Below are 10,348 nucleotides of genomic sequence, written 5' to 3' on the forward strand. Positions count from 1 at the left end.
GGCAGGCAGGCAGGCAGGCAGGCAAGAAGACAGGCAGGCAGGGAGGGAGGGAAGGAGGGAGGCAGGCAGGCAGGCAGCCCTCTCCTCTTTTATCAAAAAAAGCACATCATTCAAGGTGGACCATGTAAATGGGCTGGTGATGATGGAGTAGGAGGTTTTACTGATTCTGTGGGAAAGGTGGCATGAGACTGTTGGACTGAATGAAGTTCAGGAGAGCATCTCTCTTCAGTTGCGTTGCTGTCTGCTTGTGCCCATTTAGGGAACAGCTTTATCAGTCCAATCTGTTGAAGAAAACCCAGAGGCCAAGCCTTGGCTCTGGTTAGTGGGTGGAATAGCATCCACCAATGGCTGGGCCTTTCAGGGAGATCTTATAAAACTACTAATTTCGGTAAAAATGTATTTCTCGTGACATTTTTTTCACAGGGGTTAGTGAGGGAACCTGAGAGGACAACTGTTACAGACTTTTTTTTTTTTAATTTTTCGAGATAGGGTTTCTCTGTATAGTGACTTTTACAGACTTACAATAGACATTGCTTTATCAAGTCGTTGCTATGTAGTTACTCCCATGATCCTTAGGCATCAGAACAAAGCAAATCAAAACCGCATTGACATTCTATCACATGAGTTCAGAATGGCTCTTGCCAAGAAACTAAAAACAACACGTGCCAGCAAGGATGGGAGGGGGTGGGCGTTGGAGGGGACAACTTATGTACGCACTGTTGCTCCGACGATCAATTTGTCTGGCACTGTGAAGATCAGAGCAGAAGTTCTTCCAAAAATTAAAACTAGAGCTATGATATGATCCAGCGTGAGAATACAGCCCTGCAAAACCCCAAAGTCAGCATACTAAAGAGACACTTGTATATCCATCTTATTAATGCAGTGCACACAACATCAAAGAGATGGGGTCATCCCGGATGCCGTCGGAGGATGAGGGAAGAAAATGTAGCATATGTGCACAGTGGAGTTTTGTTCAGCTATAAAGAAGGAAATCATTTGTAGGAAAATAGATGAAACCAGAAATCACATGAAGTGAAACAAGCCAGCGCCAGAAAGACAAATATGACAGCGTTTCTCTCAGATGGAATTGTGCAAGGGACAAGAGGGAGATAAGAAAGAATAATATCAGGGCTAAATATTATCAAAGGACATTATATACTCTTTGTGGGGATGTCATAATGAAACCCCTTACTGAGCCTTTGGGGGAAAGACATGGAGGGATGTTTTATTTTTAAAGATGAAGAAATACACCAGGCAGTGGCGGCGCATGTCTTTAATCCCAGCACTTTGGAAGCAGAGGCTGGTGGATTTCTGAGTTCGAGGCCAGCCTGGACTACAGTGTGAGTTCCAGGACAGCCAGGACTACCCAGAGAAACCCTGTCTCAAAAAGCCAAAAAAAAAAAAAAAAAAAAAAAAAAGATGAAGAAATACACACAATGAAGAGGTAGCTGGAGCTAGACTTGGGCATGGAGGGTTTATCTCGAAGTTGGGGGATTGTGGTGAATTCAGCCCCCCATCTTGGCAAATGATGAGACTTTGTTTCAAAGCTCATTTTGGGGTACAGTAAGGGCTTAGTTTGCAGAGTGATTGCTCATTTTGGGGTACATCAAGAGCTTGGTTTGCAGAGTGATTGCTTTACAAGCATGGAGGTCTGAGTTCCATTCCCCAGAACCCATATTTTAAAAGCCAGGCATGACAGCCTGTGTTTGTAGTTCCAGACTGGTGAATCCCTGTGGCTCACTGGACAGCCAGCCTAGACTACATGGCCAGTCTCAGGCCAATAGAAGACTTTGTCTCCAAAACAAAGTAAGGGACTTGTTGGTAATAAAGTAAGGACAAGTTGGTAAAGTGCTTGCTTCTTGAGTGAAATCTCTCAGAACACACATTAAAAAAAAAGTCAGGTGTGGTGGTATGCACTTGTAATCCCAAGGAGTGGTGGAGACAGGTGGATCCCTGGGGCTTGCACACACATTCCTGTGTGTATGTGTGTGTGTGTGTGTGTGTGTGTGTGTGTGTGTGTGTGTGTGTGTGCAAGCGCACGTGTGCGTGGGCATGTGCGTGTGTGAGACAGACTTCCTGGACAGACATGAGCAATGCATACTCATCTCACAAGAAGGTTAGGCATACCTATCTGGTGCCAGAGACCTCCTATAGGATTCCGGGAGAGCTGCTGATCATCTGTCTACATTGGAATCCTGAAGAAGCAAATTTAACACCTGTTGCAACAAGCGAGAGAAACTTGCCAGTGAAGAGTGAGGGCGAGCCAGCAGAAAGCCAAGCTTCCCTTTTTCATGTCCCTTTCTGTGGGCTGCCACCAGAAGGTGTCTTCTGACCTCACAATAGAGGGCTAATAAAATCCCTTACAGGGGTGCCCAGCAACTCAGGGTTTAGTTGATTCCAGATTTAGTCAAGTTAACAACCAAGATTAGCCATAACAGCTGGCCTTGAGCTTGTGATTTTTCCAGCTTCAGCCTCTGAATGCTGGGATTATACTCCAACAATTGTGTCTTTTTTTTTTTTTTTTTTTTTTTTTTTTTTTTTTTTTTTTTTTTTTTTTTTTTGGCTTTTTGAGACAGAGTTTCTCTGTGTAGCCTCGGCTGTCCTGGAACCAATTGTGTCTTTTAAATCATATATATACATATGATCATATGTATACACACACACACACACATTGGCCAGTCTCAGGCCAATGAGATAATAAATAAATATGCCAATAAAATAAATTTAAATGACCACTTAAGCCATTCTCAATATTATCACTTCTGTTCACTTCTAAAACCTTTCCCAACATCGCTGTCTCAGTCAGTGTTCTACTGCTGCAAAGAGACACCATGACCACAGCAACTTTTATAAAGGAAAGCATTTAATTGGGGCTGGCTTAGAGTTTTAAAAGTTTAGTCTGTTACCTTCATGGCAGGAAGTGTGGCTAATATGGAGGTGCTGGAGAAGGAGATGAGAGTTCAACATCTGGATCCACAGGCAGCAGAAAAGAGAGAGTGAGCCAACTGGGCCTGGCTTGAGCTTCTGAAACTTCAAAGCCCACCCCCAGTGACACACTTTCTCCAACAAGGCCACACCTCCTAATAGTGCCCCTCCATGCAAGCCTATGGGGGCCATTTTCACTCAAACCACCATAGTCTCTAACTCCCTTATTTCTGCCTAATTCTAACCCATAGCAACCCAAATCTTCTGTCTTTCTATGTGTACCAGTTGTGGGTATTTTCTATAAATGGAATTAGAGCAAATGTGACCTTTTATAATTGGCTTATTTTACTTAGCACGATATTGTTAAGGTTAGTCTATATGGTTGTATATTTATCAGAATCCCACTTTTTTAAAATTACTGATCAAGGTTAAATTAATGATAGACTACAGTTGAGTTACTTCCATCTTTTGGCTAGTGTGAATTATGTTGCTTTTGACAACTGACTACAAGCATTTATTTGATGCTCATGGATACTCAGAAGATAGTTTATCACAGGAACCAATTACAGTGGTTTGTGGAGTATGTAAGAATCAAGGGATTACAGTGCCTCAAGGCATAGGTCTCTCATCTAGACCTGAAATCTAGGCCTTATGGCCATCTGTCAAGGGACCATGACAGCCCCATGGCACTTCAACAGGTGGGGAAATAGACAATGTAGACCTCACCTTCTGTGTCCATGCTGCCTCTGAAGTTCCCAGGTAATCAAACCCAAACAAACCATTCAGAGCATTAAACTGAAAAGCCATTCCATTAAGCTAAAAAGTGAACAAACATAAACTGCATCTATTTACCCATCCCCCATCCCCCTCACCCCCACCCCACCCCCGCTCCCCTGTAACACTAATACTTCTTGCTGACATCCGTTGATTGTTATCCTTTGTGGTTTTTATCAAACTTTCCTGGTAGCTTCATATTTCATTTCTCATATAGTCACATTGCCAACTACTGAAAGCTCTCCTGTAATCTAGCAGCTTGTATTTAAAATTACTCAATGTTTGTTAATCTCTTGTCTACGTTATAGGTTGGGTTGGCAATAGTAGAAGAAGCCTAGGGTTAGGAACCATAAAGCAGTGGAAGACACATGACTCAGAACATCAAATTTCCTGGCAGAGGGCCAAACCATCAAGTCAAGGACCAAGAAATTGCTCCAAAGTTAATAATTAATAATTAATAGGATCTTAACTTGGAAGGAACTCTGTAAGTCACCTACATACTCTAATAGTTGAGATTTCCTCCACCATTCAGTTTATTTACCCAATACCAGACTCTCAAAGAACAGGACCCTAACCCTAACCCTTGAGCGACTCCTTCATGGCCTAAGAACTTCGTTTCTTCTGAATTTTGATAGTAGGTTTTCCCACTAGTATCAAGTAACTGGGTAATGGTGATGAAAGAGGTTTACGCAGTCTTTTTCCCCTTGAATTTTTGTGGAGCTTTCTGAAGAAAGGGGCCGGTGTGCTATTGAAATAAGCAGGAGCCATAGAGGGAAGCAGGACCCAAATGCTGCATTAGATTCCGATATATAAAAGTCTGAAGAGAAACGTGAGATGAGGCTTTCATTGTGGGGCAAAGAATGAGGGATGACCCATTTTGTGTGGGATTTTATTTGCAAAGTGGACATAGTAGGATGGAAACAGCTTTTATTTCTGGGAAAATGAAACAGAAAGAGAGAAAAGCTAAGTCAGTACAACAATGGCGTCAGGAAGAGCAGCCACAGGAAAGCCAAGCCCGTTACCCACAAAAGCTGAAGCCTTCTTTTAGTTGGATTTTGGAATCATTACTACTCCAGGGGGAAACAAACTTTTTAATTGAGTTTGTGGCTTCCTTAGAATTTCATAAGTCACAGTATTAAGTTATCTTTAATTTTTAGTTATTTAATATTATATGTTAGCTGACTACATGACATATATAACTAATATATGCTTCTAATCTTTATGTTTAGAGCTTTTAAATTTTGGGTTCAAAACAGAGTTTTTTGGGGAAGTTGCAGTTAGTAAAGGGATAATTTGCTTTTTTGGACATGGTTTTCTTGAGGCCTGCTTAAAAAGCACAGGGGTTCAGGGTTTAGCTCTTGCACTTGCCTGAAGGTCCTGGATCCCCCTTTGTTGCCTTGGAATTTCTTTGCTTAAGATAAACATAAACTTGATTTGTGTGTCTATTGAGGTGGTAACCCTATACATTTTAGGGGAATTTAAATCTTATTCTCACCTTATATTTTAATGTAAACACACACATGGCCTTTGTGTTGAGTGAGAATGACTTGTAATGGGATTGGGAGGAGAATGAAGAAGCTTGTGGGCTGAAATAGAGCTGGGGGTGGGGGTGGGGGTGGGATATGGGTAGATGATGAAGAAACTCTAGAGCTAGATTTTGCCAGATTTGAGCTTTGTAAGCTTCTGAAAAGGATGCTGGAATAGTCAGTGTAATTCTGGTAATGGCTACTGAAAGGCAATGTTTGAAGCATGGTCTAGGTAAGGGTAGATAGTAGTAGTAGCAGCTACCAATTGGCAGAGGGTAGAGCTATCAGTGTCTGGGAAATATGATTAACAGATGCCCAGCCAATGACATCAGTTTAATCTGATGGCCTATGAACGAGCCCTGAATGATGTTGAAACTTGTTGGAACTTTTGAAAAGCCATAGAGACCAGAGTAGCCGGACCTGATTGTGCACACCTGTAATCACAGCTGAAGCAGGTCAGTTGACAAAAGTTCAAGATTCTTGAGTTACACAGTGAGCTCAAACTTGTTCACACAGCAAGACCATCATACAAAAACAATCAAATGAAAACAAAGAATAAGACCTCAATCAAATGGCATGCTTTTATGAAGAAATATGAAAAAAAGCAGAAAGGAAAAAGAAGACACACAATTCAATCTTTTCAGACTGAAAAATTAAGATTAAGAAAGAATTCTTCCAAACTCATTCTAAAAGGTGAACGTCATTGCAATACCAAAACCAAACTTGGGCACACCAACAGCAACAACCACAAGCTACAGTCTTACCAAGGACTGACCTCATCTTGGAGAGAGGTTCCTGAAGAAGGGGTGTTTGGGAGCAGAGAAAGAAAGACTCAAAGTCAATGGTGGGTACAAGTGGGCAGCTCTGTAGTCTGCTCTCTCTTGCTAGAAAAAGTTTTAAAAGCTCTCAGGATAGCTCATGGGTTTTCCAACCAAAGTCAGAAAACCCACCAGACAAATTCCCAAAAGAAAACTGCAATATCTCTCTGCTACCTCATCTCTAGCTGACCAAAAGTCCAGTCTTTTATTTACATATCAATTCAATAATTTTTATCAGATTCCCTCTTGATTACCCCATGAATCAGCATTTTATGACCTTAGCTGTCGATTCTTAGAAGATAGCAAGTGCATTTTTTTTTTAACATGGCAAATAAATTCAGAGATCTGCCTGTCTTTTTAAGCACAGACAATAAACTTAGCTGGGTGGTAGCTTGATTTGTGATCACCACTCCCTAAATCTCCTTATCTCCTTTCTTAATATCTTTCTGACAAGCTAGCTCATAATGCAGACGCCTCTGTTCTTTTAGGTCTGTGAAGCCCCTCATATAATTCATATTGATTCCTATATCTTACATAGTTGAGACATTATACATTCTTAAACTCATGTTTTCATTGTTCTTTCCCACAGCCTTAAAGCTGTCCTGTTGGTCACAATATTTACCATTTTGCTGAGACACACCCTTGACTCCTGGTCTTGTGCTGCTTCTAATTATCATGAAGTCACTAACCTTGACAGGGAGAACAATCCCAGATAACTTTGGTGGGGAGAACATTTCCTAAAGGAGGAACATAAAGTAAATGATGTGCAATATTATACAAACAAACCTTACATCTATCAACTGTCAACAGGCAGGGCAGCCGTGCCATACTGGACACAGTCCAATATCTGTGATGTAGGTAGATGCAAAAATAAGTTAATAAATACTAGCTTTGTGCTCCACATGGACACTGTCATCCACTCACAGCTATACTGATGTGGAAGCTAAAGGATGGTAGCCACCCTTAACATCCCGGTTAGTGGATGAGCAGACCTTCTGATTTACTCAGGACTGGGATTGTTCAGAGGTATACAACTTTTGACAGAAACGAGAACATTTCAGGACAAAAGCCAGTTATCCCTGGCATGTCTAATGGACACAACAAAGGCACACCAATGTTATTGACCATTTATTTCAATACCCATATAAGCAGTGTAATACTCAGATCGGGAGAAGCAATTCTCTCTCCTTAAACACTCATAGTTTCTTCACAGCAAAATCATTCTGTCTCCTTTGAAGTAAATAAACATCTTAGCATCATCTAATCTAGGGTCACTCTGCTCCACAGCAGAGCACCATATCTCTAACCTAATTAGTGCCTATTAACCAAATTGCCACCCCTCTCCCTACCATCTACTGTCTTAACCTCTGACAATCCTATTCTATTGTCATGTCTTCTAAATCCAACTTTTTTAGATTGTACATGTGAATGGATGGGGGCATCATGTATTTGTCTTTCACTTAATGATTTTCCATTCCATGCTGTCACAAATAAAAGGATGTTTGTCTGAATACTATTCTGTTGTCTATTCCTTATCTCTTAATCAGTTTGTAGGTACTTGGTCTACTTCTGTTTCTTGTTTTTTCCCTAACAAGGGAGCATGGCTGTCTCTTTGATAGACTGACTTCATTTTCTTTGGAAATATACCCAGTGGTAGGGTTATCAGGTCATACAGTTTTATTTTAAGCATATATCATAGCAATTTTATTTTAAGTTTTATTTATGGGTCTCTATAGTGTTTTTCGCAATGACTGTATAAATTTTCATCCCTATAGACAGTGTGAAAGGTGTTTAAGTTCCTTTTTCTTCACATCCTTCATAGCATTTACTGTCTTTTCTTGTTGATAACCATCATTCTTATTAGAGTGAGGTGATATCTCTTGTGGGCTTAGCTTGCAGTTCTCTGGGGCTGGTGCTGTTTAATCTCCCCACCCCCACTTCATATACCTGTTGATCATTTCTATGTGTTCTTTTGAGAAATGGCCTATTTCCCATTTTAAAAATCAGATTATATGGGGGTTTTGCTATGGACTTGCATGGTTTCTTTATGTGTTTCTGGATATGAACCTTTTAAAATAAGTAAACAACTAGCCATGTTTGAGTGCTCTTTTATTATCTCACCAAGATAAGAAAGTCCTGTTATTATCAGAGAACTTTCAAATGCAGTTAGCAAAATAACAGTTACCTAATTAAACTTCCCTAGCTGAAACCAAAATAAGATGTTGCCAAATTTTAACTTAGTGTGTGCTGATAAATATATTGTGTCTGCAGATACCTCTCATTACACACTTTGTTTTCCTTTGTGTTACTAGAGGCAGAGAGACGCCAGAAATCCTGCTAGGGTTCTGCAGGAGGGCGGTAAAGGAGAGGGTCAAAAGCCAACATTTACTAAGACCTGCCTGTCAAGAGTGTTAGACAGATTAGTTACATTTTTTTTGGTTTCATTGTATGTCCCTTCCTCAGTTAACAGCTGAAGAACAAGGTGGCTGCCTGAATTCTTATCAGAGCTGGGATTTAGGCCCCTCAAGATCTAGAAATTAGCCTTTAGTTTACCACATGCTTTTAAAGAGGGTGTAGTTTCCAAGGCGTCTGTCTGGGAAGCTGGGTCTGTCTGGGAAGCCGTGAGGCTATGTGCCATACACATTTAGAAAGAATGTTTCAAACAGATGGTCTTTCTGGCAGAAGTCTGTTGGCTTTGAAGACTGGGAGTGAAGTGGCCCCTAATCACTGAGTGTTGGGGCACTGGGATGGGGGAGGAGCGCTGCATGGAGTCGGGAGACCTCACTCAGAGTGCTGGATCTCTGAGATCTGGAGGAGGTAGTGGGCAGCAGTATAGAAAGAGAAGTGGGAAGATCCCAACCATAACCTCTATTTCAAAATTCTGGGGACGGTCAGCCCCACCCTTAAAAGGAGACAGCCTTCCTCCTGCACAAGGTAGTCAGTTCCCTATTCTCAGAACCCAGAAGCTCAGGTTCAAGGGCAGCTGCACAAAAGAAACTGGGGATGGAGTGACTTGTGGGACACACAACATCCTCTGCCTGGCCAGACCTACCCCCTCTCCTCATATACTGGGTCTCCCCAACTGCACCACAGGACAGTCTGTATTCATGTGGAACTCTGTGCATTCAACCCATGTCCTTTTGGTTTCATTGGATTTGCTAAATTGATTGGAGCCCTCTGTACCTCCAATGCTTTTGCTATAAATAAATGCAGATAAATGTTCTGAAGACTTTTTTTTTTTTTTTTTAAGAAAAGTCTCGCCACTACTCTTTGTTTTTGTAAAAGAAAAATTTCAAAGTAGCAGACTTACCTCATAGGGATATATGCTTATAGAAACCTATAGGTTAAGCCATTGCCTGTGTTTCTTAAGTGATTAGCCTTTACTGGAAGGCTATTTCATAACCTTGAGAGAATAATAAGGTGATTAGGTATTGAAAATGAGGTCATCTATTTACCCTACACGGGCAAATGTTCCATCTCCCCCTTAAAGAAAAAAATTAAGATGAGGTATGTTTTTTCTTCCATTCACTCACCTACAAAATAGGCCGCACTCATAAGAATATTCAGATTTTGATAGCACTTCCTACACATTAGCAGTGGAATAAAACACATCTTTCAACACAGTCAATTAGCAGGATGCATGAAGAAGGATAGAATGTTCTCAGAATTAATACCAAGGAAACAATCTAAAAATTAAACAATATCTGACTAAACTTTGCATTCTGTTACAGGAAAGTTATTTGTCATCTTGAGAAATTAGTCATACTCTAAAAATCCAGCAACAGGAAATGTTAATTAAATTATGGCTCAGCTGCTAAATGCAAGATTGTTTAGCCATATCAAATAATGGCCTGGAGAAAGTCCTACCTAGTCAGCCCTAATGGTAACACTGTAGGGAGATCTGTGGTGCAAACGCAAAGAAAAACAAAACAAAAATGGAGACTCACATTATAGCCACATTTTTTTTAAAAAAAATCTTATACTGTGTAGAATGCTATGATGTATACAAAGACATGTATAGAATGATTATTATGGTAGATAAGGAAGAATTTTGAAATTAAGACGGCAATCTGATGTTTCATTTTTAATCTAATATGTCAATTTCCCTACTGCGGGACTATTGCCCAAACTAACTTTAAATAACAGAAATACAAAATTATTCCTGTAATATTCTTAGATGGGGCTTCAACGAAGTAGATAGAGGGGCTAAGGAGATAACTGAGTTGCTAAAGATCCACCTTACAAACCTAAGAACCTGTGTCCAATCACCAGAACCTAGGTTAGAGGGGGTGGGAGGAGGAGAGG

General features: G+C 40.6%; 1 long non-coding RNA gene and 1 pseudogene across 1 annotated transcript in view; both read right to left on the minus strand.

Moving 5' to 3' along the window:
* LOC116101136 overlaps positions 1-10,348 on the minus strand; it is a 21,168-nt gene that overhangs the window by 10,249 nt on the left and 571 nt on the right. Inside the window, exon 2 of the long non-coding RNA XR_004122804.1 lies at positions 6,666-6,780. This is a non-coding gene — a long non-coding RNA (uncharacterized LOC116101136). The remainder of the gene's footprint in view (positions 1-6,665; positions 6,781-10,348) is intronic.
* On the minus strand, positions 6,144-6,200 carry LOC116104271 (annotated as a pseudogene).

The sequence above is a fragment of the Mastomys coucha genome, unplaced genomic scaffold (genome assembly GCF_008632895.1).
Source record: "Mastomys coucha isolate ucsf_1 unplaced genomic scaffold, UCSF_Mcou_1 pScaffold21, whole genome shotgun sequence".
NCBI lineage: Eukaryota > Metazoa > Chordata > Mammalia > Rodentia > Muridae > Mastomys > Mastomys coucha.